A 25,905-nucleotide genomic window follows, 5' to 3' on the forward strand; every position below is an offset into this window, starting at 1 on the left:
CTTCTTCCTTCTCTGACTGACTCCGAATGTCTGCTCCAAAACATCATCACGTCCTTATCTCCTGTTGTTGTCATCATCACGCCACACACGCGCATGCACTACTGCGCTATGTCTTAAAGGGACATTCACCAATAGTAACCTAATCTGTAACGTCCTAGTGCACTTTTGCAGAATGGCTGTTGAAACGTGCATGTTGACACCATCTGCAGCTTGTAAATCAGAAAAGATTGTGGCATGAGAATGATGTAATGTGCAAAGAAATGATGAAGATTGAGATGCTGTCATCTTGTTTTTCAGCATGACTGCTAGCAACGGACTTTGTAATGGCTGAAAGAATTATGACCAGTCATTACATGAATTATGGCAGATACATTTAGTGTATTTGTACATTGTTATGTAAAACTGTCACGTGTATATAAACGCCATGTATAGAGAGCTGCTTGTTGCAAGAGTTAGGGTAAACAGCTATGTTTGAAGCTTCTCTGTCTTGTAACTGTCACGGTAAGTAAAACATAGCAGCATTCTAGCAGTTTCCAAGGCCCAATTTAAGATTCATTACAATTGGCGACGCGGATCAGACAAGTTTAAAATAAAAAGGAAAGAAATCAGGAAACAGAAATCAGCCTGGTGCCATTTAAGATTAGTATTCTTTCCTCCTGAATGGCAAAGAATGACAGAAAGTACACCCTGAATGTTCAATTGCCCAACAGCAAGCTGAATGACTGACTGTATTGTGCGAAGGACCCACTTGTCAGATCAAATGGAGCCAGGGAGAGCTTGCAGGTTTTGCTGCAGTGTTTGCTTTGTGAGACAGTAACACTTGTTCTTAAAGCTTACTGACAGATATTTGAAGCAAAATTAAAACAAGGAAGACAGTGTAAGTAAGTAGAGAAACAATTTGAGTGTCAAAGTGCAAACACACAAGAGGATTGAGTACTCTGATAATGCTTTGGTCAGAAAAGAAAGAAAATGGTGGCTCAAGCACAAACAGCTTCCCCAGGCAGCCTGTGGGTATGTAACAAGGTGTGTGAGTCATTCACATCCTACACGGAGAGGATGCATGAAGGTTTTTCTACGGGCAATAGTATTCTTGAACTGAAAGATGATGCTGAAAATGCACAAATATTGAATGCTGCAGAGAAAGAATATAACAAAGCAATATTACTCATGAAAATGAGTTTCAGTGTGAGTGTCTTGATTGTTTTGCAAACACTTACAGGTATCTCTTTTGTACTAGCAGTTCAGAGATTGGAAGAACACTGCAATCTACAACCATGTGAGATGGTGTTGGGCTGTAAATTCGGCACATGCAGTCTCAAGCTGCAAGAAACCACAAGAGATTACATTGTAGAACGTTACAGCGCCCCGGCTACTCCCCTGCCTGCCTGCCGCGCCCCCCCCCCCCACTTACACCCACTCCTTACTCCTGGCTACAGCCCTGCCCTCTTCTTACTCCATTCCTGGATGCATCCCTGCCCTTGTTATGGGCTCCTCCAGCAAGTTGCAAAACTTCATAAAGAGGAATTTTGGTCATAAATTTATAATGTTAGAAAAAGAGTTTCTTGGCAGGGACAATATGAACACTATTATCGTGACCATCTTCAAGAAAATGCACTTTATTATGGTTATCGTAGAAGGGCCTCCCTGCTGTCTGGTACTGGGAAAAGGCCTTCCTCAACCACTACCTCCTCCCCTAGAGTGGAATCTGACCATTTAGAGGCACAATGGACATGATCCTCAGTGCTGAACAACACCAAGAAACTTGCAGGGAGCAGCATCAACTGCTAGATATCTTAGATCTCTTATCTTATAGATGGCCTTCTTAAAAAAAAATCTTCTTCAAGTCTTTGACTCTGCCAAATGAGAGCGATTGTGAATCATCCTTCTAAAATTTGTCTGGTTGCAGAAATTTTTCTCCACCTTGCATCTGTTTCATGATGGTGTGCAACGCATGATCCTAACCAGCCTGGTCTATCATAAGCCCAATCTCAGTGCAGAGTGGTGTCAAGCATTAGCATACAAACACTTTGCTCTATCTTCCTCACCAAGATGCCACACCTCACTCCATCATGTTTCCCACTGGACTGGAGTTAATCTACAGGACAAATAGGAAACCATTCAGCCTATGTCATCTCCACTCCAGAATCAAGGTTACTCCAACCTCCATCACCAAGCTGCAGTATGCAGATAATGCTAGAGTTGGTGCAAGTTTAGAGATTGTGCACCAAGTCATTGCTGACTTGTTCACTGAATCATGGAAGACAATGAGCTTCACAATTAACATTGGCAAAACTGAGGTCCTCCATCAACCTGACCTCACTGTACGACACTGCCCAAAAGGACAAAAAGCAGCCTCAATGACCCCCTGGAAACATGACCAGCTCCCCCTTATCCTGGGAGCTATCTCTCTGTCACAGGAGACACCAAAGATAAAATTCACCATTGCCTTCAGTATACAAGTGTCACCTTTGGCTATCCAAGGAAAAAAGTATTAGAAGATCAGCACCTCAAAACCAAGCATAATGCTGATGGTCTTCATGCTGCATTGTTTCCTGCTCTCCTGTGCACTTCTGAGAAATGGACTGCCTGCAGCAGTCACCTGAAAGCACCGGAGATACCACCAAGTCTGTTTCTGCAAAGTCATTCAAATTCACTGGAAGGATAAATGAGCCAGTGTCAGTAACCTTTCTCAGACCAAAATGCACAGTACTGAGGCCTTAGTTATACTCAGTTGGCTTTGAGGGGGAGGCTATGTTGTTTGTATCTTTGAAACCAGACTCCCAAAATGGACACTCTGTTTTGAATCCATCAGCACCCATAGAACTTGAGTGGATGCAGGTCATCCTTGATTCCAATTGACTGCCTAAGGAGAAGAGAAACACTTAAGGACTTTGGAAGTATTGCTTTTGTATTGTAGACTCGGAGACCGGTTTGTATATAGTTTGAGAGATGAGTGGTTTATTTGTAGTTTGAGAAGTGAAGGGATCTAGTTGAATCGGGCACAAAAAGCCTTAGACTGATTTGGTGTGCAATGGAGATAGTAGGCAAGAAAACCAGGGAATTCTGTCCTGTGTCAGTCACAGATGTGTTGGTAGCCTGCAATCAAAGGACAACTCCCAACGTTTTGGCTCAGCAGCAAGGACAGTATTGTGACTGCAAGCGAATGTTTTAGAGGTACCAGCAATCATTTCCTACGTAACCAGTATTGTAAAGAGTCCTGGTGCTACTCATTTCGGAATAAAGGACACAGAGCAATATTTGTACAATAAAATACAAGACATTGGCTAGTACAGGGGCAACAAGTTTCAAGTTAGAAATCAAAAAGATCTCTCCATCATATTACATGATGCAGAATATGAAATCTGTGCTGCAAAGAACTGTAGTGTGAGGTAAAGGGCTGTGACCATGGTTGACATTTACCCTTAATCAATGTCACTAAAAACAAGAGATTATCTGGTTATTATTACATTGGTGATTGCCAGTTGACTGCTACATTTCCACAATATAGCAGTCGCAATTGTGAACTGGACTTCAAGAAGTATTTCACTGGTTGTAAAGTGCTTTGTGGGTGTCCTGAGGCTGTAAGTTTTTCTTTCCTCTGGTCTTTTTTCCATATTTCCACTTTTTATAGCCTGTTTCTTAAACCCTTGTAGTAAAATGGTGAAAGAGTTCCATGAAGTAGACTAATTTCATCTACTACAAGAGATGCAGAACTGAAGAATCTTGCAGGGTAGCATTCTGATCTTCCAGACCTGGAAATGGAAGAAGGTTCCAAGGAATGGAATAATAAGTGTGACCTGCTAAACATTTTATGTTTTTATTCCATACATTAGCTTCTTTGCACATGTAACCAATATGACACAGGTGTTTTATTTTGAATATTGATGTTTTTGGCAAAGTAACAAACACTTAGAGTAGTCTTGGGAAACAGTTTCACTGCCTTATCGAAACCCAAAGACCTCTTAGAATAAATCAAAGAAACACCCAAAAGGGAAATGTACATTGTTAGTCAAAAATGAGAGTTTTTGAGAACATCTCTAATGTTTCAGAGTTATTAATGTTTTCACATCTCTGAAAGTCCTAACCCTTTGTTTGCCCATGCTTATCAAAACTTTTGTTTTGATTTATTCCCGACATGGCATTGCTGGCAAGGTCAGAAATGATCACCAATCCCTAATTGGCCCTAACCAATGTGACTTGGTGGGCTGCTTCTGAGTCAACCACAAATAGATTAGACCAGGTAAGGATGAAGGAGTAAACAAAATGGGTCTTTACAAAAAATTAGTGGATTCGTAGGCATTATTTTTAAATTTCACATTATTAACCCACAACTGCAAGGTTGGGATTTGAATTTGTTTCTTCTGGATTGTTAATTTAGGCCTCTGGATTATTAGTTCTATAGTTTTACCCTGTGTCACCACTATGTCCACAGAGCTGTGGTTGCAGTATTTATAGTCATTATGCTGGGGATTTTAACTCTGCTGATCAAATATTTGAAGCTCAATTTCATTTTGTTGCTTAATATCACGAGATTTGGAATGATTCGCTGTTTTTCTTCGCGCAGTGAAGTTATCTCTGCATTGCCTTGCCCAACATTGTGCCAGAACCTTTGATACTACATGAAGAGTTAGTTCCAATAGTTGCATTGGTATTCTGAGGCACAAGTGACAAGAGACTCATAACATCAGTTTGCTTTTCGTTAGCTATCTACGGCATTGAGTTGTTCAGTTATCATCTGAGTTTAAACCAGCAGACATATCAATGATGATGGGTCCAGCACGTGAGTGCTAAAAAAAAGACTGAAGCGTTAATAAAAAATATTCATCTAGAAGTTAGCAAAATGCACTGCAGTTCCTCGGTTTCAGCTAGTCTGACAGAACCACCCAAACCTGTGACCTCTACCACCAAGAAGGGCAATAGGCAAATGGGAACACAACCACCTGTAGGTTTCTTCCAAGTTGAACAGCATCCTGACCTGGAAATATATTGCCACCCTTGATCATCAAGGTGTCCAAATCCTACTCAACAGTATTGTAGATCATTCACCTTGGCTTTCTCCTGAGATTACCACCATCACAGAAGTAGGACTTCAGCCACTTCGACTCAAGAGCAGTGGGTGCTATTCCTTCCTCAAGGGGGCAAGATAGGACCTTGGTTGTAGTATTGAACACTTGCACTCTAGAACTGACCTGTGTCTATGGTCAAACTGTTCCCAGTACAGATGCAAAAGTGGCATCTACAAGACAACATGAAAATCTGTCTGGGTGTGTCCAGTTTGTAATAATAAAAAGAAGGAGAGATCCAATCTAACTAGCTACTGTCCAATCTTTCTGTTCACAATCATCAGCAGAGTTAAGAAGGTGTCTTCAACGATATTGTGAGCAGTTTTGGGCCCCATGTCTAAGGAAGGATGTGCTGGCATTGGAGAGGGTCCAGAGGAGGTTTATGAGAATGATCCCAGGAATAAAAGGATTAACGTATGAGGATCGTTTGATGGCTCTGGGCCTGTACTCACTGGAGTTTAGAAGGATGAGGGGGGATCTCATTGAAACCTACAGAATATTGAAAGGCCTGGATAGAGTGGATGTGGAAAGGATGTTTCCCGTGGTGGGAGAGCCTAGAACCAGAGGCACAGCCTCATAATAGAAGGACATCCCTTTAGAACAGAGATGAGGAGGAATTTCTTTAGACAGAGGGTGGTGAATCTGTGGAATTCATTGCAACAGGTGGCTGTGGAGGCTAAGTCATTGGGCATATTTTAAGTGGAGGTTATTAGGTTCTTGATTACTAAGGGCATGAAAGGTTACAGGGAGAAGGCAGGAGAATGGTGTTGAAAGGGGAAAAATAAAACAGCCGTGATCGAATGGCAGAGCAGACTCAATGGGCTGAATGGCCTAATTCTGCTCCTATGTCTTATGATCTTCTGGTTCTTAATACTCTCAAATGATACTTGTAAAATAACCCACTCACTTTTGTTCTTGTGAGGACCATTGCAAACCACATCACATCCTTGGTCTAAACTTGGACCAAAGAGATGAATTTCGTTGTTGAGATAAGAGTTTCTGCCTTTGGCCACTCATGGAGCCAGAAGGTTATTTCTCTTTCTCCATAAATGCTCAGCCTGAACTGCTGAATATTTCCAGAATTTTCTGGGTTAGTCCAATTTCCAACATCTGTCTGTGGACTCTGCCCCCATTTTAGATTCTCCAACCAGGATTAATTGTTTCTGCCTACCTGCTCTATCATTTTTCCTTAACATCTAGAAATCTCTGATCAGGTTAACCAGTTGTTATCTGTATTTTGGGAATAAAACCCCAGTTTACAAAGTCTCTTGTAATTTAACCTTTGGAATCCAAGTATTATTCAAATAAATCTACGCTGCAATTCCTTTTAGGCCACATTATCCACCTTTTCTCATGTCAGAACTGCTCACAGCCCTTCATGTGTGATTTAACTAGGGCTTTGTGTAACTGTTGCGTAATTTCTCCCCTTGTTTTCTAGTCTGTCGGGCGAGCATTTCAGTATTCTCTGATAATTTTCTGCACTTCTTTGTGATCTATAATGATCATTCTATGATCTCCCAATCACTTTGCACTACCATTGTTTTTTGTTTCTCACTATTCTGGAAGAGTTCCATAGTTTTTGTTTGGATGATAACACATTCTCCAGAGTGAAAATCTGTTTGCTTATTCTATCGATATCACTTTGATCTAATGCTTCCATTTATCTGCTTGCTTTGTCACCTCTTGCTGTGTCACGAGGAAAATTGGTTTTGTGGGTTCATAAATGTGGTTAATATTTGCAGGCCCAATACAGATCCATTTTGTACACCACAAGCAAAGTCCTGCCAATTTGAGTCCATTATGCCCTGTTCCCAGGCTCCCAGCATTCAGCCTGTTTCCTAATCAGGGAAACTGCTTTGAGATCCTAGATCTTCAACCAGCTCACAAATCTCATATCTTCTAAAAGTCAATATGAATAAAGTCCATGGGCATTTCCCAGTCCATCACGTTCCTAACTTCTTTTAAAATCCAGTCAGCTTTGTCAGGTATGATCTATCTTGTTCAGCGGAGGTCCCCTATGAAAATGTTCAAGATGCTCATTCACTCCATCCTTACCCACAGTTTCTAGCCATTTCCTGACAATAAATGATGCACTAATTGGTCTATGTATGCTTGGTTTCCCTTTCTTAAATAGCAGAATAACAAATAAATTTTCAATTTATTGGAATAGTTGCCAAATCCAGAAGACTTTGAAAGATTATAGTTAGCAATCTTACGTTACTTTCATCCACTTCTCAATATTTTAGATGGAAACCATCTGGTTCTGGGAATTTGCTTTTATTTAGCAGTTTTAATCTTTTTGCTGTTGGTAATTGCAACTGTTCTATGAAAACTTGGTTAAATTTACCAATAAGTAGTAATATTCAGCATTGTTCTTGCCTTAATGTTCTACACAAACAATGAGTTGATTTAGCAATGAGTTGATACTTGATTGCTGGTGATATTTGGTGATGTAGACAGTGTTTTCATTTGCCATGGCTGCTCTACCTACACTACCCCACAAAATGCAAATGCAAAGTAATTAAGCTGACACTGGTAATAGCACGCTGTTTTTTCCCTTGGAGTGCAGTAGGTTGAGAGGTGACCTTATGGAAGTATATAACGTCATAAAGTGCATAGATAAGGTGATTGGTCACAGTCTTTTCCCAGGGTAGGAGTTTCTAAAACTAGAGGGCACACATTTAAGGTGAGAGGGGGAAAGATTTTATTGGAGAACTGAGGGGCAAATTTTTCACACAAGGTGGTGGGTATATGGAACATGCTGCCAGAAGAACTGGTAGAGGCAGGTACAATTACAACGTTTAAAAGATATTTGGACAGGTACATGGATAACAAAGGTTGGGAGGGATATGGGACTAGCTCAGGCATGGACGAGTTCAGCTGAAAGGCCTGTTTCCGTACTGTATGGCTCTATGACTATATGTACAAAGGGTGTGTTATCTTTCTTCTCCCCAGAGTTAGTTATTTTCTTAAGTACTTTTGGGAAAAAGTGTGATTGAGTAAAGTATCCTTGGGTCAACAGATGAGGCACAGTCATCATAGTCAAAATGGCAAGTCACAATTCTTTTACCATTTAAAGAAAAATTGAAGCCCATATTAGATGGATCAGAACCAGAGGGAAGAAGAAAAGGCCATAAGATATAGGAGCAGAATTAGGCCATTCGGCCCATCGAGTCTGCTCCACCATTCAATCATGGCTGATTTGTTCTTTCAACCTCATTTTCTCCCCTTCTCCTTGTAACATTTAACTCCTTTACCAATGAAGAACCTATCAATCTCTACCTTAAATACAGCCAAAGACTTGACCTCCACAGCGCTCTGTGGCAACGAATTCCATAGATTCACCACTCTCTGGCTGAAGGAATTCCTCATAATTTGAATTATGAAAATGAATTCTTCTATTCAATTGTAATGTTTTTTAGGTGATACTTTTTGCTTGAGCTTCAAATTGCAATCCCAAACCTCCACACATTTCAAGATCAGCAGTTATAATTTCTCAACCTTTAGTCTGACCACATACTGGCTATGTTGTATCTAACTGATGCTTGTGGGTATCTTGAAATGGAGAACTCTCGGCCCTTCCTTTCTTTGTCAGGGGCACCGATCCAACAATTTTTGTGAATCTTTCACACACAATGCTGTATTTCACCTCTGACAAACTTCCCGTGGGAAAGAAGCTAATTTTCAAAACTAATAACAGAATGTTTAATCTATGATAACACTCCAGAACCAAGTTCACCCAAGCCTCAGGAGTCGAGCTGAGTATGCAGATAATGCTTGTACTTGTCCTTGCTTAGAGGCCGAACACCAAGACATGGTTGAATTGTTCACTGAAGCATGTGAGGGACTGGACCATACTCTCAACATCTGCAAGACCAAGGACTTCTACTGACCTACTCCCATTGCACCATACTGCCTACCAAAAATAAAGGTTCACAATCAGACACTGGGAAATATGGACAACTTTCCACATCTTGGAAGTTATCTCTTGGCAAAGGTAGACATAGGATGATAGAATTCCCCACTACCTTCAATGTGCCTACACATTCTTTGATTGATTGAAGAAAAGGGTTTGAAGGTCAAGACTTCCATACAACTTATGACCTACTGGGTAGCAGTAATCCCTGTCCTTCTGAATGTTTCTGAGATGGACTACCTATAGTCGACACCACTAGTCTATGGAGAAATAGCACCAATGCTGTCTTTGTTGAATGCTCCAAATTCAGGGGAAGGATTGGTAAACCAAAGTTAATGTCCTCTCCCAGGCCAACATTCCCAACACTGAGAGCCTAATCACTCTCAGTTTGCCACATTAGTCAGGCCATGTCATTCCCATACTGACACCAGACTCCTGAAACAACATTCTATTTTGAGCTCTGTGGTTGAAGGGCGTTATCAGGTGAACAGAGGAAAGAAAACAAAGGATGTGATTTAAGCTTCCTTTAAGAACTGCAACATCTCTGCTGACTCCTGGGAACCTTTGGAGAAGAGGCATGCAGAGACAAAAACATTTCTGCAGATGCTGGAATCTGGAGCAATACACAAAAAAAAAGTGCTGGAGGAACTCAGCAGGTCAGGCAGCATCCACGAAGGGAAATAAACAGTCGGCATTTCGGGCCGAGACCCTTCATCAGGACTGGAAAGGAAGAGTACAGAAGGTGGTTGGAGGGGAAGGAGCACACGCAGGCAGGTGATAGGTGAGTCTAGGTGAGAGGGAGATGGTAGGTAGGTAGGAGGGAGAGAAGATGTAATAAGCTGAGAGGTGATAGGTAGAAGAGGGAAAGGGCTGAAGGAGGAGGAGTCCGGTAGGAGAGGGTAGTGGACCATGGAATAAAGGATGGAGGAGGGGAGAGGATAAGGGCAGGTCATCAAGGCAGGAGAAGGGAGCCACAGGAATAAGGGAAGACAAAGGAGTGGGGGAGCATTCAGAATGGAATTGAGACCTCAAGGTCATGTATCAGGAGCTCACAGAGGCTTTTCACAAGAGGTGGAAGGAGACACTACCTAACAAACTAGCAACCCACCTGCCCTGTCTGGCACCTTCTGCCCCGTCTGGCACCTTCTGCCCCTTCTGTGGAAGAGTCTGTGGTTCCCACATTGGCTTCATTTTTCATCTCAGAAACTACAAAACCAGAGTGGAAGTGACTCACCCTCGACCCTGAGGTTCAACCTTGGAAGAGGACGGGTAAATTAATGCATTATTCTTTACAAGGCATTGAAAAGACACCCAGAGGTGTTGGAAACTTGGCATTAATGGCAGATTGCCTGATTTTCCTGGGTTCCACTGTGACTTTCTACTGGGAGACGACTTAAAAATCCCTGTGGAAATTTGGAGCCTATTTATTTACCTAATTAGAAGGTAATTTAGCATCTTCAATGTACAAATTCTTGTGGTGGTGTCAGTTTTGTAGTGCATGCAGTTAAAGCATTCTGTGAGTTAAATGGCATTAAGCCTGCTTTTATCTGAATTCTGCAATTTATACATTGCTTCATGTGAAAGTAGCTAATTGGGAAATGGTTTAAGTGGGAGAAAAAAGGTGCAAGGTTTGGAAATAGAGAGATTTTTATGCACAGTTTACCATAAACTCTACAGATGCTCAATTTAGGAAGAAAGTAGGTGAGTGCAGAGGTGTGTAATTTGTGCAGTGTTGCTGATGAAGGTTGACGGTCTGTCCTTGAAGGTTTCTCCCTATTCTGATTAAGTGGCATGTTCCTGGTAGTGTGCCATCTTCCATATTTGTCATTGGCCCACAGGGATAAACTGAAATTTGCTAAATGATGCTACACAGTTTAAAATTAAAACCATTCTAGTGCATCCTTGCTTGGTGCAGTATCCTGTGCCTCCTGATTTAGTCTTGTTCAGAAGACCTGAGCATTAAGAGCTTAAGTGGTTTCTTCACTCGTGGTTTATTAATAACATATTATCCGAGAAATTCAGGTTCCCCTGCTCCTCTGTTGAGATGGTGCAGTCTGCAGTAGGACTCCTGTAATGTAGTCCTACTTATCAACCCCATACAGATGCTGAACTGTGATTAGTCTGCTGTATAATTGAAATCATTTTGGATTTGTGATTATAACATAGCCAAGTAAGTAAGCAGAGCGCATGCATAAAAATCTGAGGCTTTTTAACTGGCATATAATATTTGACTTGTTAGGATTTTTGCTTTTCTCAGAGACTGTGCCTGTGGAGAAAATGGTGTGGACACTATTGCTTGGGGAGAGTGATGCATTATGTTTCTGACTGTATGTGTTGCTAAAAGGTAATTTAATTACAGAAATATTAATTTTGGAATATAAAAAAGCATATCATATTTTGAGCTGTCTCTTGCGTCCTGCTTATTGGCTGGGGACAGTAAAAAAATGTTATTTTAATTTCAGTACGTTTCTGGTGCAATATTATTATTAATGATTTTGCCATCTTTTAATTATATTTATCCCATTCGGAAAGAATTTGCCTTTTTAAATAACTGCTGACAGCCAACTCGAAGAAAGAACTGTTATACATGCAGATTCCTTATAATCCCTAGATTTAGTTATTCAGCCTGAAATATCCAGTGCTTACTTCAAGATTGCAATGTGTTACAAGTGACCCTGTCTGTTTGCAGGCAGAAAAACTGGAAGTGATCTATCTATTTGTATTTTTTTGATGGAATGATTTGATTCCTGGTTTAGCATCTTCAGTACATGAATTCTTATGGGCAGTGTGAATTCTCCAGGCGTTGAGGGAGGGTGGCAGGAAAGCTGTCAATTTGTAGTCTGCAGTAGTTCAGTTTATCATCTGTCCTTGGACTCCTGCTTCAGTGGCAGCTAAGTGGTTCTGCACAAGCCTAACCAGTGGCTTTATAGTGCTCTAGATTATGAGATGCTTTAATGTCTTCTGGAAACATGGAGTTATCAGACAGCTGTATCTAATGTGTTGCTTTTATCCAAAAGGTAAGCAACAAAGTGAATAAAACATGCTATTAACAGTAGGCATTTGTGCCTGTATATGTTGCTGTCACATTATGGGGATGGGGGAGGGGTTGGAGACCAAAAACAATTGATGTGTGGCAAGACTTTGCGTTCCTTTTTCCTGTACCTACTTGTAATCTATATTTAAGGATTATTCCATGCTTCATGCCTCTTAACTCTTAATATTCATTTTTTATTTTTTGGCATCCCCTCATTTTTGTAACTGCAGTGTATGAATTGCCACCTGCAGGGGATGAACTGTACGGTTGCCCTGCAGTACAAGCACTGGCATATTTCTGCATGATGGTATAAAGACAGCTAGCCCAGAACTGTACCATGCATCGGTTTTTATGTTTTGCACTATGTATGTATTAAATTTTACTTTATCAATTAAGTGAAAAACTGAGTGTTTTTTTTAAACTGCCCACTGCCATTTCTAATAATTAAACAGTCTTATCTTCTCTTAATGAAGTGTCTCCTGTGTACTTTGCTCAGGTGAAAAACAATTATTTTAATTCTAGTGTGGAAAAGTTTGAGTGCTTTTCCTTGTTTCATGTGAAATTTTCATTTGCTGAGATCTCTTATGCAGTATGCATTCATTTGATATATGCCGATAGTGTGAGATACTGGGCAGGCTTCCATGTAACTAACCTTGTCAACTTTAATGTTGATTATTAAATGCCACATTTTACAGTAGTGCATCGAGCATAAACAGATCCATAATGGCTCGATAAGAGGAATCTTCTTTTCCTTTTGGGGCTGAGCTTAATGTGACAAGCACCTGCTTTTACAACAATTTATTTTTCTGTTGGGTATTACCATCAATTGGTGAAATTCTGTTGTTATTTTAGTACTTTGATTAGCCTTTTAATTAGTCCATGATTATGTTTTAAAATTTTACCATGGTATTTTGTTTCTAAAACCCTTTTTTATTCTTGTTTCCCAAATTTTTCTTCCATATGCGTAGACTTATGCCAATAGTATATGCCATTTTCTGACAGAAGATGAGCAGGTAACCTGGTTCTACACCTCTGTCAGTGCCATTCATGAATAGACCACTAGGAGATGCACAAGAGTGGTGTGGCTTGGCTCACTTTCCATTTTCCCCAACCCTCTGTGGGGAAAGGTTTCACAGCACCTTCCAAATGGTATTCCAGTTTGAACAAAATTTACTGCAGGCCAACATTAACTCATTGAACACCAAGTATCCTGTGTAATCATTCCTGACCAACATCAATTACAATTGCCAAAGACTGAGTGTTCTAAAAGCACTTCCTGGGTAAACATAAAAGACCTTTTTTATGCATTAATGCTGATGTTTATTTTCTAAGGGTCCATTTATTGATCAATGAAAACTTCATGCCTAAAGTTAACTTCATACCATGTATTTAAACTTAATAAGAAAGGATTGATCAAGAATTAATCTCCATGCCATTCCAATATTCTTCTTTCCCATAAAACCAGTCAATTCTGCTGTTTTAGGTCAGACTTGATATTCCCCAAATCACAATGCAGAAAAAATCTTTACTACATGTACATATTCTGCAATTTGTTTCTTCCCTTTCCGTTGTCCATGCTCGAGAAGCCGTGATGGTCCCTGTGGTTTAGCTAAGATTGCAAACTTGGGAATAGGAGACTCGCTGACCCTTAGCCATATCCTAATGCTGTGTGGCCCACAACTAATCAATATCATCACTTTCCACCTTCTTTTGAAGGTTATTTCAAAGGAAAATGCAGTCACCCGTTGAAAAATACGTATGGAGCAGAATTGACAACCACACATAATTTAATTCATTAGTATTGGAGAATTCAGTCCATTTTCTAAAAAAAAATGCAGCATTTTAGAAGTTGGTTTGAAAGGCATCATAATTTCAAATATTTGTACAGTTTTGGTGCTAAAAGTACATACAAAGCAGTAAAAACAGAAAACTCATCAAAATCAGTGGCTGGGATAAAGCTCCAAAGAAAATATCTTATTTGAAAGAAGGCAAAGGTGATTATCATTTTGTGGATAGAGGATATTAAGACTTGAGTGATTGTTCAGATTGTCAGTTTGAATGCAGTTTTGGGCACCTGAAATCAAGTGGATAATAATAAACTTGAATAGCCTTTGAGCCTCTGACCAAATGACAGGCATTGAAACCATCCAACTTGTATAGATAGTGATCTATGAGCATTGTCTGTTTCAGCTCTTCCATATATTAAGCCCTGAGTTAGTGAGCTGTGCCAGATGCTGAACATTTCCTGGTTGAATTCTTAGCGAGATTGTTTGGCTGCTCAGAAACATGTTAATCTTGAGCAAAAGTCAAATGACAATGGAAAAGAGCAAAAAGGCAGATATGGCATGCAAATTGAATATGTATTTTATCACAAATGACTGATGTTTTAATGATAACACTTTTACAACTTCCAGAACACTTTTGATGTTCATTCACTTAGTAAGCTAATTTGTTCTTTTCTGCATTTTATAGCTCCAGTTATGATAGAACATAGATGACACAGTTTTCTGTTTTTCTGATCAGGTGAAGTGAAAGTAGATTGGTTGATGCATGGTAAATTACTGGAAAACTATTTTATCATGATCTGGAATCTAACCTCACCGGGGTAAAGAAGCTGTTTCCGAGCCGATTCCTTTTCCTGTATCCAGCTGAAATCGTGACAATTTCTGTAAAAAGATCGTGCCATGGTTGGTTTGTTTCTTACAATCTACTGCATGATGATGCAACCAGGCTGCATGTTATGACTGTGGAAAGGTCTCTGGAGGTGAAAGTGAAGTGTAATTACGTTTTATTGAAATACGGATCTGCTTAAAAATGTTAGTCAAATAATGTGCTTATTCCAGCATTTGTGTATAGGTTCTGTGGATTAAAAGGTAGACAAATGTTTGGCTTTAATAACTACTTCTAGCATGCAATTCTCATAACATGGTCTAGGTAACTTTTCATGTCAATCCTTATCATTTGCATTTTGAGGATTCTCTCTTGGAGACAAAGAATACTTTGTGATAAAGTAGTCAAACTCCACACTTCATTGGTGAAGTAACAATTGTGTTCTGTTCAACTCTGTATTTTAGTTCCAAAATATGTTTGTGGGACTTCCATTAGAAAAAGCACACACTTTTTATGTATGTTTTATTACATTGAACTATATTTTGCTATGGACAACTACTCCTTCAATGTTGATGCAATTTTCAAACAGCATAGAGATGTGATTTGGTGGGTGCCATATTGTGGCACATATCCAAGTTTTCTTTATGGTGCATTATGGGAACACCTTCATAAAGGACAACCAGATATTTTTTTTTAAACATTTATGTATCATTTACAGAATAATCTGAACAATCCAGCAAGAATGCAGAGGCTAAACACATTTGGACCAAACCAAATTCAGAAATTTGGGTCGTTTTGCACATGGCAGTGGACTTTTTAACAAGCCCATTGATTGCAATTATATGAAAATTGTTTGTAACTTCTCCATTAGTGCAGAACACAGATTATAATGAATCTATTTATAATGCAGTGTTTTATAGCACCTAAAGGCAGTATTATAAAAGAGAACTAATGTATCTTAATTCAGATTTAAATATTAGATTGTTAAAAATGTCTATTACATCACATTCTTGATTGGAAAGTGCAACCAGGCATTCAATGTGCATTTGGGTCTTCCATATGACAGGCATCACTGACAAAACTGTAGACAAACATACTTGCACTTAACCTTTTGAACTTTTATGTGACTAGGCTTTTCATACCTTTTGAAAACATTTGAAACTTAAAATGAAGACATTAAACAAAAAAAAAGATCAGGGTTGGGGTGCCAAGAAAGGAAGGAAGTGATAAGTAGGGTCAGGTGATCTGAGCTGCTCACTGCAACCAATGTTAGCAACTAACTGAATCCCAAATATAGCTCCCAAAATAGCATTGAGATTATTGTGCAAATTTTCTTGCAGTCATGCAGCAGCGTGTGGTGAGGAAGAGATACTCGTGGATTCCAAATTTGCACATCTTGTGGGCTGATTTACACATTTGTTGTTAACTTCATGAAAATGGCAGCCTGCCCTCAATCAAGTTCCTGAATTGGCACTTTACATGGCAATTAAACTCTCTGCAGGCAGCTAGGGTTGCTACTTAACTTAATAATCACTTTGATAGATTTATATTCCTCAGATACAGCCCAGCCCAGAAAGAGAACATTTGAAACCATGCAATCTAATTTTTACTGGTGTAAATTGTTAGAGATTTGTCAAGTTTAAAAATTACATTTTTCTTTATTTTTCTGTCTCCCTTGCTTAATCAAATCTCTCCTGCTCTATTTCATATTTTGCATCTGATTTTACTTTATTTCTTTCTCTCTGTTTCATCTTCATCTATTTTCCTTGGCCTTAAATGTCATTTTGATAAGATATACTCCTGGTGTTATCTTTCAACAAAGTTCCAGATGCCTGTTTTCTTTGCTGTGGTATTATTGAGTTGCACTTTGAGCAGCAACAACATCTTGAACTTGTACAACATCTTTCATGGACTAAAACTTCCTAAGGCACTTCACAGAGTAGTAATCAAACATAATTTGATAACAAACCATATGAGGAGATACCAGAGTAGATGACTGCAAGAGTTAAGGAGCTGCTTAAGGCAGAATGTCAGATAGTTTTAGGGAGAACATTCCAGAGTTTTGTTGCAGGAGCTGAAGACACAACTGCTAAAGGTGGAGTGAATGGATTTAGGGATTCTTCAGTGTACAGAATTGGAGGTGCACATGGGATCTTGGAGGATGGCAGAACTGAAGTGGTTTATGTTGAAAGGCAGGTGACATCAAAATGGGTTCTGGAAAGAAAGATGGCAACTTTAAAATCAAGGCATTGCTTAATATGCCACTAAGAAAGTAGAGAGATAATGGGACTGTGCAATTAAGGATTAGCGTGTCAGAGTCTGGGATGGGCTTGAGTTTATAGATCATGAAGTGCTGGAAGAGCCAGGAGCACACTGGAATGGTCAAATCTGGATGTGAAAAATGGACGAGTGAGGGTTTCAGCAGCAGGTGAGGTGAAAATAGACAGTGTGACATGGTGTGTGATCAGATGCTATCAGATAAGTTACAGTCTGAGTTAGCCTCAGATCTTAGGATGTAGGATGAAGCTGGTAATCAGGGAGGGAAGGAGTGCAGTTTGTGGCAGACATTGCTGACGATGGCATCAGGCTTCCCGATATTTAGCTGAAGGAAATTTCTCCTCCTCCAATATTGGATGTGAAAAGTGCAGACAGTTTAGAATCATGCATGGCAATATTCTTTTGGGTTAAAGCTGAAAGAAGAAAGTATGACCAGTCGACAATTATGTGAGACTCCAGCAAAATCTGGGCCAGTGTTTGGAAACAAGCTGCAGTGTTCCTTTGCAGGTTTCCTTTTATGACAGTTGAAACAACAAAAATAGGTGATTATGCCACTGTCCTATATAGGCTTTCCATTTTAAAATTGTGACTATACAGAAGGCTTTAGGCACCCACTTCCTCTCATCTTCAGCTTGGCCTCATTTCTCCGGCAATGCATGGTTCATTTTCATCTCACAGACCTTATTACCATGTCAGTCCCTCTATCCAAAATGGTTGACTACAAAGGTTAGTGGATCACCTACATAAAAGCGTACTGTGCTAAATATATGGATGCATTTATTTTAAGTGTCAAATGCTCTGCAGGGAATGAGGACACCAAGTAGAGAGCCTGCAAGTGTGTCTGAATATAATTGACTTATAGGCCTGCCATGTAGATCTTTTAGGTGCTCATTAGGCAGAATATTTTCTTGGAGTGGCAAATCATACATACTACTTTAAATCCTTTTCTTATGAGCCTATTTATTGTCAAAATTTCAAGTGATTTACCAATGACAATATTTAGCTTGGAATGCATTAACCAACCTTCTTCTGGGAATATGTCTTAGTAACTGTAAGAATGAAGTGCATCTACAAAGCAGAAGGTAATGCTGTAATTAAATAGCGGAAATAATTTCCCTGAAAGTACGATCCAGAGAATGAAAGGATTGCACACCAGATCGGAATCTGAATTGCTCATCGGCACTACTCACAAAACAAATTATTTTGGAAGAATTGGTGCATTAACTTGTGTAGCTCATGAATTGAAATTCTCAGTAGTTTTGTGGAATGTCATTTGAGGGCAAAAAAATCCTTCTAAATGCTTTGGCAATATTGTTCAAGTATGTTGTCAGGTTCAAGCCTATAGTAAATATAACCGGAAGGGTCACAGTGGTGTGGCAGCCAAGAACCTGTTTTGCAAAGCAAGTGAGATTTGCAGAAGGTGTCACTACAAAAATTTATTGTCAACAACTCGTCTGTGCAGAAGCCGGGCTGGTAATAGAATGCAGCGTGGGTGGTGGGGTGGGTGAGCTATTGCTTAAACAGTAATATCAACAACACTTTTCATTACTGTAAAAGGCTTTTATTATCAGACACTTTGCAGTATTCTAAATTCTATATACCATTGGAAATAATTGAAGTGCTTAAAATGTGGCTTGAAAGCAGTAAACAAAAAAGGAAAATTCAGAATCTTTTTCACTTAAAATGAACACCAAGTGTTTCCGATTTAGCAATTGGCAGTGTCCAAAAAGGATTCAGCTCCTTTTAAATTTTTTTTTGACTTGACAGAAGAAAATAATTGCAATAAAACCATGTGCAAATCTAGTCTAATGCTAATGGAATTAAATAAGTACTGGCCAAAGTCAGCAAAAATCTGTTTAGTGTTTAGTATTTCATTTCATTTATTTTACATAGACTTTCAAATGGAAATTTTGTTTCTTTCTGTTGCAGTAATTCTGAAAGTAGAATTAATTAATGTTTCTTCTAACTGACAAATGGACAAATTAAGAATTGATCAATCTTGGAAATTTACTATTATTGGTTTGTCCTCATTATGAATAGATTGTCTAAAATATTGTTGACTGTTAATGTCGTGAGAATTGAAAAGGCGTTCTATCTTGTATGTAGGCCAGATAATTATATTTTCCTGAGTAATACTAATTAAATGCTCTTAAATTAATCAGTGTGGATCTTACAGTTGCCCCTCAGCATACTCAAGTCTATCCTTTTTTCCTATTTCTATGCATACTTCTCAGAGTGTTAAAATACAGGCATTACAAATTATGGTATACCAAGTATACAGTCAAGAGTGATAACTCTGTATCTTTAATTTACAGCATAGCTTTCCTTGACTTTTCAGCCAATCATAGACTCAAAATGCACAGAGGATGCAATATGGAAGTCCAAAATGGAGTTTTACTGAGATGGGGACATCAAAGGACATTGAGTGGAGCTACAAAATGACAGTATGTCCATTGGGTGTTATATTCATGGAATTACAGCATTGTGCTGCATGGAAGGAAACCACTCTGCTTTTCTGGGCTTTTTTAAAATGATCTCCAATTAGTCCCATTTCCCTAATCTTCTCACTGCCTGTAATTTTTTTTTGCGTTTAACGATTTATCTGATTCCTTTTTTCAAAGCAACTATTGAATCTGTTTCTATTGTCCTCCTGAGTAAAACCTTGCCTTGGTCAATAATTGAAGAATTCACCAGCAGCCAACTTGCAGCTAAAAAATTTTCACTGAACGTCAGGCAGCATGAGCAGGAGTAAGTACATGTGACCTTTTGAAAAGCCAGATTGGATGATGAAGAAATTGTCACAATGTCGTTATACCATGAATACTAAGAATAGAATGCTGGTTATTTCAGAAAAGGAAACCTGGAATAATGTTTTATTTGTTACCTGGTGTATCTAAAGATGTTACTGGATATTGGTGACCTACTTTTAGACCTTCATTAATTCTGATTATATCACCAAGGACATTCAGAAGAATTAGCAGATAATCAGTCTTTTGGATTTAATTGCTTCACCAACCTTCACCCTCTTTTATCCTACATTCACTGAAGTCATTCTCCAAAGCTACACTAAATTAGAGTTTAAGATTACATTTCATAAGGGGCAAAAATCTGTAAATTTACTTTGAATGAGGATAATTCAGGAAAAAAGCAACAGAACCCCAAAAGCTGATTGTTTAATTTTTGTTAGAAGGGATTTAAGGTTTGTCCAGAGAAGCTCAAGATATAGTTGCATGACAGTAGTTTAATAAAATCAGGTACAAGTTAGATTTGGACAATTACATATTCCCATTATATTTAGCTTTGCGAGGACTTAAATTCTCGTTATTGCTTACACTAATTAGATGGTTCCTTTGATTTTTTTTTGTTTCTCACCCGAAGTTATTCCATTGGGCAGTTTGGACAGTTGAAAATGCTGTATAATCTTCATCTTCAAATGCTTTAAAATAGAACATCATATGGCAGGAATAGCCAGTACTGGAGATCCAATTAATTTGACTGATAATCATGACATATGATCTTACTCTTAGCGCATGTAGACAAAATGTTAAATAGCAGCAAATATTACTGGACAGAATATTATATTCCTGCGCATTTGGAGAGGGCCATGGAGTTTTCCATTAGTTTAACATTTTAATATTCATGTTATCTAATTAAGTAATATTTTAGGAGCTACAATATTTTCAGCTCAGCCTACTAAAGAGGTTAAAATTTAGTCTAACATAAATTTTAACTGGCAATCCTTAAATATTTATTTAAAACAATTCAGAGCCCCAATTCCTTCCTTTGCCTCAATGATGTCATGGTAAAGCTTGGTCTGTGTGATGTAGAAATTCACTGCAGGTGTGCTACCATTTCTCTCCAGTCCTTCTGAATGAATCTGGAAATGTCACCTTTAGGAATTGGTGGCTCGTAAACTGAGTGAAGCATAAATCATCTTCGCATCTATCCTGTGGGACTTTTAATCGACTGTCAAACTTGATTTTTATTCTTGGCTTTATCCTTTGTTTTCTCCTTCCTTCACCCTATGTACTGGCAACCCTCTTTGCTGCACCCATCTCTAATAAGGAAGATCTGCAAGTTTTTTCAGACAATGTATCTCTCCACACTAACAATACTGCTGGTAAATAGTGGAACATGAGTGCAAAAGAAGCTGTCTGCATACCTCCCCTAAAGATAGCGTTTAGATTTGGGTACACCTCAGCTGATAAGGAATGACATTTGAATATACAACTCGTAAAGCCTGATCACCATTTTCAGAAAAGCATTGATTAGTCAAGAAAAACAAGGATAGATTTGTTAAGGGAAATTGGTATGGGTGTAACTTGATTTGAATCTTCTGAGATAAGTAAGAAGTTTTATAAGAATAGCACAGAAGAGGCAGACTACATGGATTTTAGCAAAGCTTTTGACATGTTCCCACATGACAGTTTGGTCAGAAAAGTAAAAGCCTATGGGAATTGAAAGTGACTAAGTGGATCAAAATTGGCTTCATGGCAGGAAGCAAAAGGGTACCAGTTGATGTGTGTTTGTTTGCCATGGGGTTCTGCAGAGCACTTTTCCATGTCCCCTGATTTTTATGTTTATCTAATTTATCTGTTGATGAATGTGGCATCGTGTGTAATGCCAGCATTTATTGTTCATTCCTAACAGCTCCTAAACTGTGGAAGTAGATGATAGTTAACTATATTGGTCACATATTGGCCTCACGAGGCAAGAATAGTAAGTTTCCTTCCTTGCAGTACATCAGTGAACCAGAGGAGATTTTAATGACGATCCATTTACTGGCGTTAGTCTCTTTGAAGATTTACTTAATCATTTGCATTTAAAAGCCTCAGTTGCCATGGATGGTTTTGAAATGGCATCTCGCAATCAATGATCCAGAACTCTGGCCTCTAATCCAGTAACCTCACCACAATACTACCATTACCTTGTAATGGTTAAGTATAAATGATACAGACTTAAATGCTGTTTGAGAGCTTTTTGAGAAAATACCAAAATTAGCAAAGGGGTTGACGGTGAGAATGAAAGCTGTAGATTGTAGGAAGACTTCAGTGGACTGGCTTTGTGGACAGAGAAACACAAAATGAACTTTGATCCATGGAAATATGCAGTAATACTTTTGGTGAGAACAAGGAAAAAGAATACATTATAAATTGCAGGATGCTGAGAAGACGTGAGAATTCGGAGGAGTGTATGCACAAGATCCCCAAATGAAATGGTTCGGGTTGCTAAGACTGAATACTTCATTAGTTGAGTCTTAGAATACAAAAGTGGGAAGGTTATGCTGGATAAAATAGTAGTTAAGCCACAGAGTACTAGGCACAGCTCCAGTCACCACAGTTCTGATTGCACTACAAAGGGAACAGAGGAGGTTTGAGGATGTTGCCAAGATTACAGAAAGTGAGCCAAGAGAAAATATTGTAAAGAATTTTGTTTTCTTTTGAAGAATAGAGGATGCTGAGGGGAAATATAATTGAGGTGTATAAAATAATGAGGAAACTATTTAGAGTGGAAAGTAAGGACCTATTTCCCTTAGCAGGAAGGCCAATAATCAGGAAGCATTAATTTAAGGTAATTTCTACAAGGGTTAGATTGGAGATGAGAAAAAGGTTCTTTTTCATGCAGCAGTGGTGGAAGTATAGAACTCACTGCCAAAGCTATTGCAGCAGCTTAAAAATATTTAATTGTGCACTGAACATGTTGTAATCTATAAGGCATAGATTTAGAATTAGAAAGTGGAAATTGGCTGGAATAGATGGAATGGACCAAGTAGCCTCTTTTTTTTTTGCTGTCGTCTTGCCCAAACTCATCTATTGCAGTTATGCACTGATTCAACAATGGTATGTATAAGTACGATCTCACATTTTCAATTGTTCCTTATGCATAGTTCTCCATCATGGTTTACTATGGAAATTCAAACTTCAGAATTAAATCAGGAATATATAACATTAATTTGTATTTAAAGAAGGTGTGCAATATTTTTAAGTATCTGCTGACTAGCCCATCTTAATTCAACACGTAGGGGAAGGAAATGGCAAGAGATTTTCTGCTGGCAAGAGATTTTCTGCTGGCAACATATCTTGAAAATATAAGCTTGGCACATGCAACTTGGGACAAAACTACCACAAAAGAAAAAGATGTTCTGATAAAATGATATGATATTTCCCTGAGAGACAGGTTCCCTATTACAAACCATGAATAGGTAGAGCAGCTGAGAAAAGGCAGATCCATCTGTGCAAAATAGAGAAACTACTCTCTTATTATCTTGTCTGCCGATGCTGCTATATGATAGTAGAATCAAAATTGATGTTCAAATGAGTCAGAGAAAATAAAATTCCTCATGAAGAGGATGGAAATGGATGGACAGATACCTCTTTCACTCTCTGGACTTTCTGTTCCAATTTTTTTCATCTTTTCTAAGCCCCTCCATCACCAACACCCCTCTCCCCCAACATCTTTTTAGTGAGAGCTTTGGCAATATCCATGGGCCAACCAGCATCCACATTTGAATGCATTGTTTTCTCAGCATTATAAGAAATGATTCAGATGTACCTTCTCCAAAGATCTCATGAACTGAAGGCTTGTGGCTGTTAAAAGCTGACTGTTTCAGCTCTTCCGTTCTGCCTGAAGTTGCCTCTCATTAGGCTCATTCATGGTACGTAAGAGCTATGTTGGTCTGGATTGTGGGCCAAAATTGCTTCCTGATGTTGCTGCTTATCCGAAATTACTTTTATGGAATCTGGAAGGGTGTTCTTGCTTGACCTTGGATGAAGTGACAATGCTCTGAATGGTGGCAGTTCCCAAACCACATAATGGAGTGACGTAGGTTGATCAGAACAAGCCTTGCCCGCAAAATACCAGTCAAAGGAAAGCCTTTGTCAGCTGGCAAAGACTCACTCCTATCTTTCCCAGATTCAGAAACCTATATAAACCATTAATCATGGGGAAAAAAGAGTTTTTTAACAGGTAAAAACAATCAACTAAATCTACTTAAAACACTTCAAAATGATGATAAATGTTGAACAAACCATAAATAATTTAAAAAAATTCTTACTTTCTTTTCTCACAGGCTTGGTCTCCATGTGTAAACTGATGCAAGATCTGAGAGCTGTTTTTTCTTAGCGTAAATATTAGAGAATTTCAGCATTGGGAAATGGCCATTGGAGTTCAACCAGTAAATTTGGGATTCTGTGCAAGAATCTGGAAACTTGCTGGAACTTATCCTGAGATATGTGGGCAATATATTTGTCCTGCACATTTTTGAAGAACTTTAAATCTGATCTGCAGTAACTTTGTGTTTTGCCAAAGGCTGCTCAGAAGTTAATCATTCTGAAAATGTTTTAATGGATCCTTATTGAGGGCAAAAATTCTGTACCAGGAGAAGTACACAGTATGATATGTTGTGGCCTAAGTTGAGTAGGAAGAGTTTAAAAATCTGTTTGGGCACTCTAGGAGCAGAACAGTGCTGGAGTGGACCCAAAGTTCTCCTGAGGTGGAAGTGGGGTCATTAGCATGGGTGGGGTAACGATTTGATGTTCATTTCATTTGTATCCTTCATGGAGTATGATGTTGCAGAAGCTCTATATCATTCAAAATTAGATCAACTTCAAAGAATCCATCCTCGTCCCCGAAGGTATGAGGGCAGCGAGGATACAAAAATCCATTTTGGTCAAATCTGCATGGAAGGACGTTTGGCCATGGCCATTACCAAAGTGACACTGTCATCTGTTGGTATTGGCCATTTAAGTAGTTACAGGTTCAATGAGCCTAAATTTGGAAGTCAAGTACAATCCACATTAGTTGCTGACCACATACTTTGCACCTGTGAGCAAGAAGGGATTTCCATCTCCTTCGTCAGTTGTCTCCAAATGGAATACCAGCCGTCCTCTGGAATCAGAATTGACGAAGTTGCAGTACTGGAGTTCAGCAGGTAAGTACACCACAATATCTTCTAAATCGCACCCAGTTAAAGACTGGTGAAGATAATGAAAAGGCTGAAGAAAGTTAATTTCAACCATCAACATCCTCCTGCGTAAGGGGAGGGAAAACTGCAACCTGAGTCAACGTGGTTTTCTTCGGGGAGACGAGAATGACGACAACGAGAATGATGGAGGGTATTTTCCAAAAGCTGTGAAAACGTCAAGAGGTTAGCATGCAGCTCCAGCAAGAGGAGCTGCATAATCAACAATAGTTCAAGGAGTAATGGTGATACAATGATCTGGCTCTGACCAAGAGATGTTGGCAATTGTATAGAGGTGAAATGTATCAAGAAGGTTCCATCTGGAGATTATGAAGTGGGGGAAAGTGAAGGCATTTGAAGTTCAAGCCCAAACAACTGGTGAAGAGAAGGAAATCTCCTGATTAAACTACAACGATGGATCTAAAACCGTATAGACTGTCTACTACTGAAACTTACCATGGGATTAATTTAAGGCTCTATACTTAAAAATGCTTCTGACCACACAGTCCAATTGCTATAAATAAACATAAAGCCTCAGGATAGTAAAGGGTTTACTTTGTATCGTTGAAAGTTTTCAGATGACAGGTATTTGGTATTTGTTTATTATTGTTACTTGTACTGAGGTACAGTGAAAACCTTGTCTTGCATACTGATTGTACAGGTCAATTCATTACACAGTGCAGTTACATTGAGTTAGTACAGAGTGCATTGATGTAGTACAGGTAAAAACAGTAACAGCACAGAGTAAAGTGTCATAGCTACAGAGAAACTGCAGTGCAATTAGGTGCAAGGTCACAACAAGGTAGATCGTGAGGTCATAGTCCATCTCATTGTATAAGGGAACCGTTCAATAGTCTTATCACAGTGGGGTAGAAGCTGTCCTTAAGTCTGGTGGTACATGCCTTCAGGCTCCGGTATCTCCTACCCGATGGAAGAGGAGAGAAGAGAGAATGCCCTGGGTGGGTGGGTTCTTTGATTATGTTGGCTGCTTCACCAAGACAATGAGAGGTAAAGGCAGTTCAAGGAGGGGAGGCTGGTGTCCGTG

General features: G+C 39.0%; 1 protein-coding gene across 4 annotated transcripts in view; it reads left to right on the plus strand.

Annotated features, from left to right (window-relative positions):
* atp2b2 (ATPase plasma membrane Ca2+ transporting 2) overlaps positions 1–25,905 on the plus strand; it is a 604,494-nt gene that overhangs the window by 240,377 nt on the left and 338,212 nt on the right. The window contains exons 1-2 of one of the 4 annotated variants that reach the window (XM_052017136.1): positions 11,130–11,149; positions 11,237–11,323. The exons of 1 other annotated variant lie outside the window; for it this stretch is intronic. The gene's annotated coding sequence lies outside the window, so the exon portion shown is untranslated. Of the gene's footprint in view, positions 1–11,046; positions 11,150–11,236; positions 11,324–11,883; positions 11,997–25,905 lie in introns of those variants that run through there. 2 more of the 4 variants (XM_052017133.1, XM_052017135.1) reach the window with 2 other exon arrangements.

The sequence above is a fragment of the Pristis pectinata genome, chromosome 6 (genome assembly GCF_009764475.1).
Source record: "Pristis pectinata isolate sPriPec2 chromosome 6, sPriPec2.1.pri, whole genome shotgun sequence".
In the NCBI taxonomy this organism is placed as follows: Eukaryota; Metazoa; Chordata; class Chondrichthyes; order Rhinopristiformes; family Pristidae; genus Pristis; species Pristis pectinata.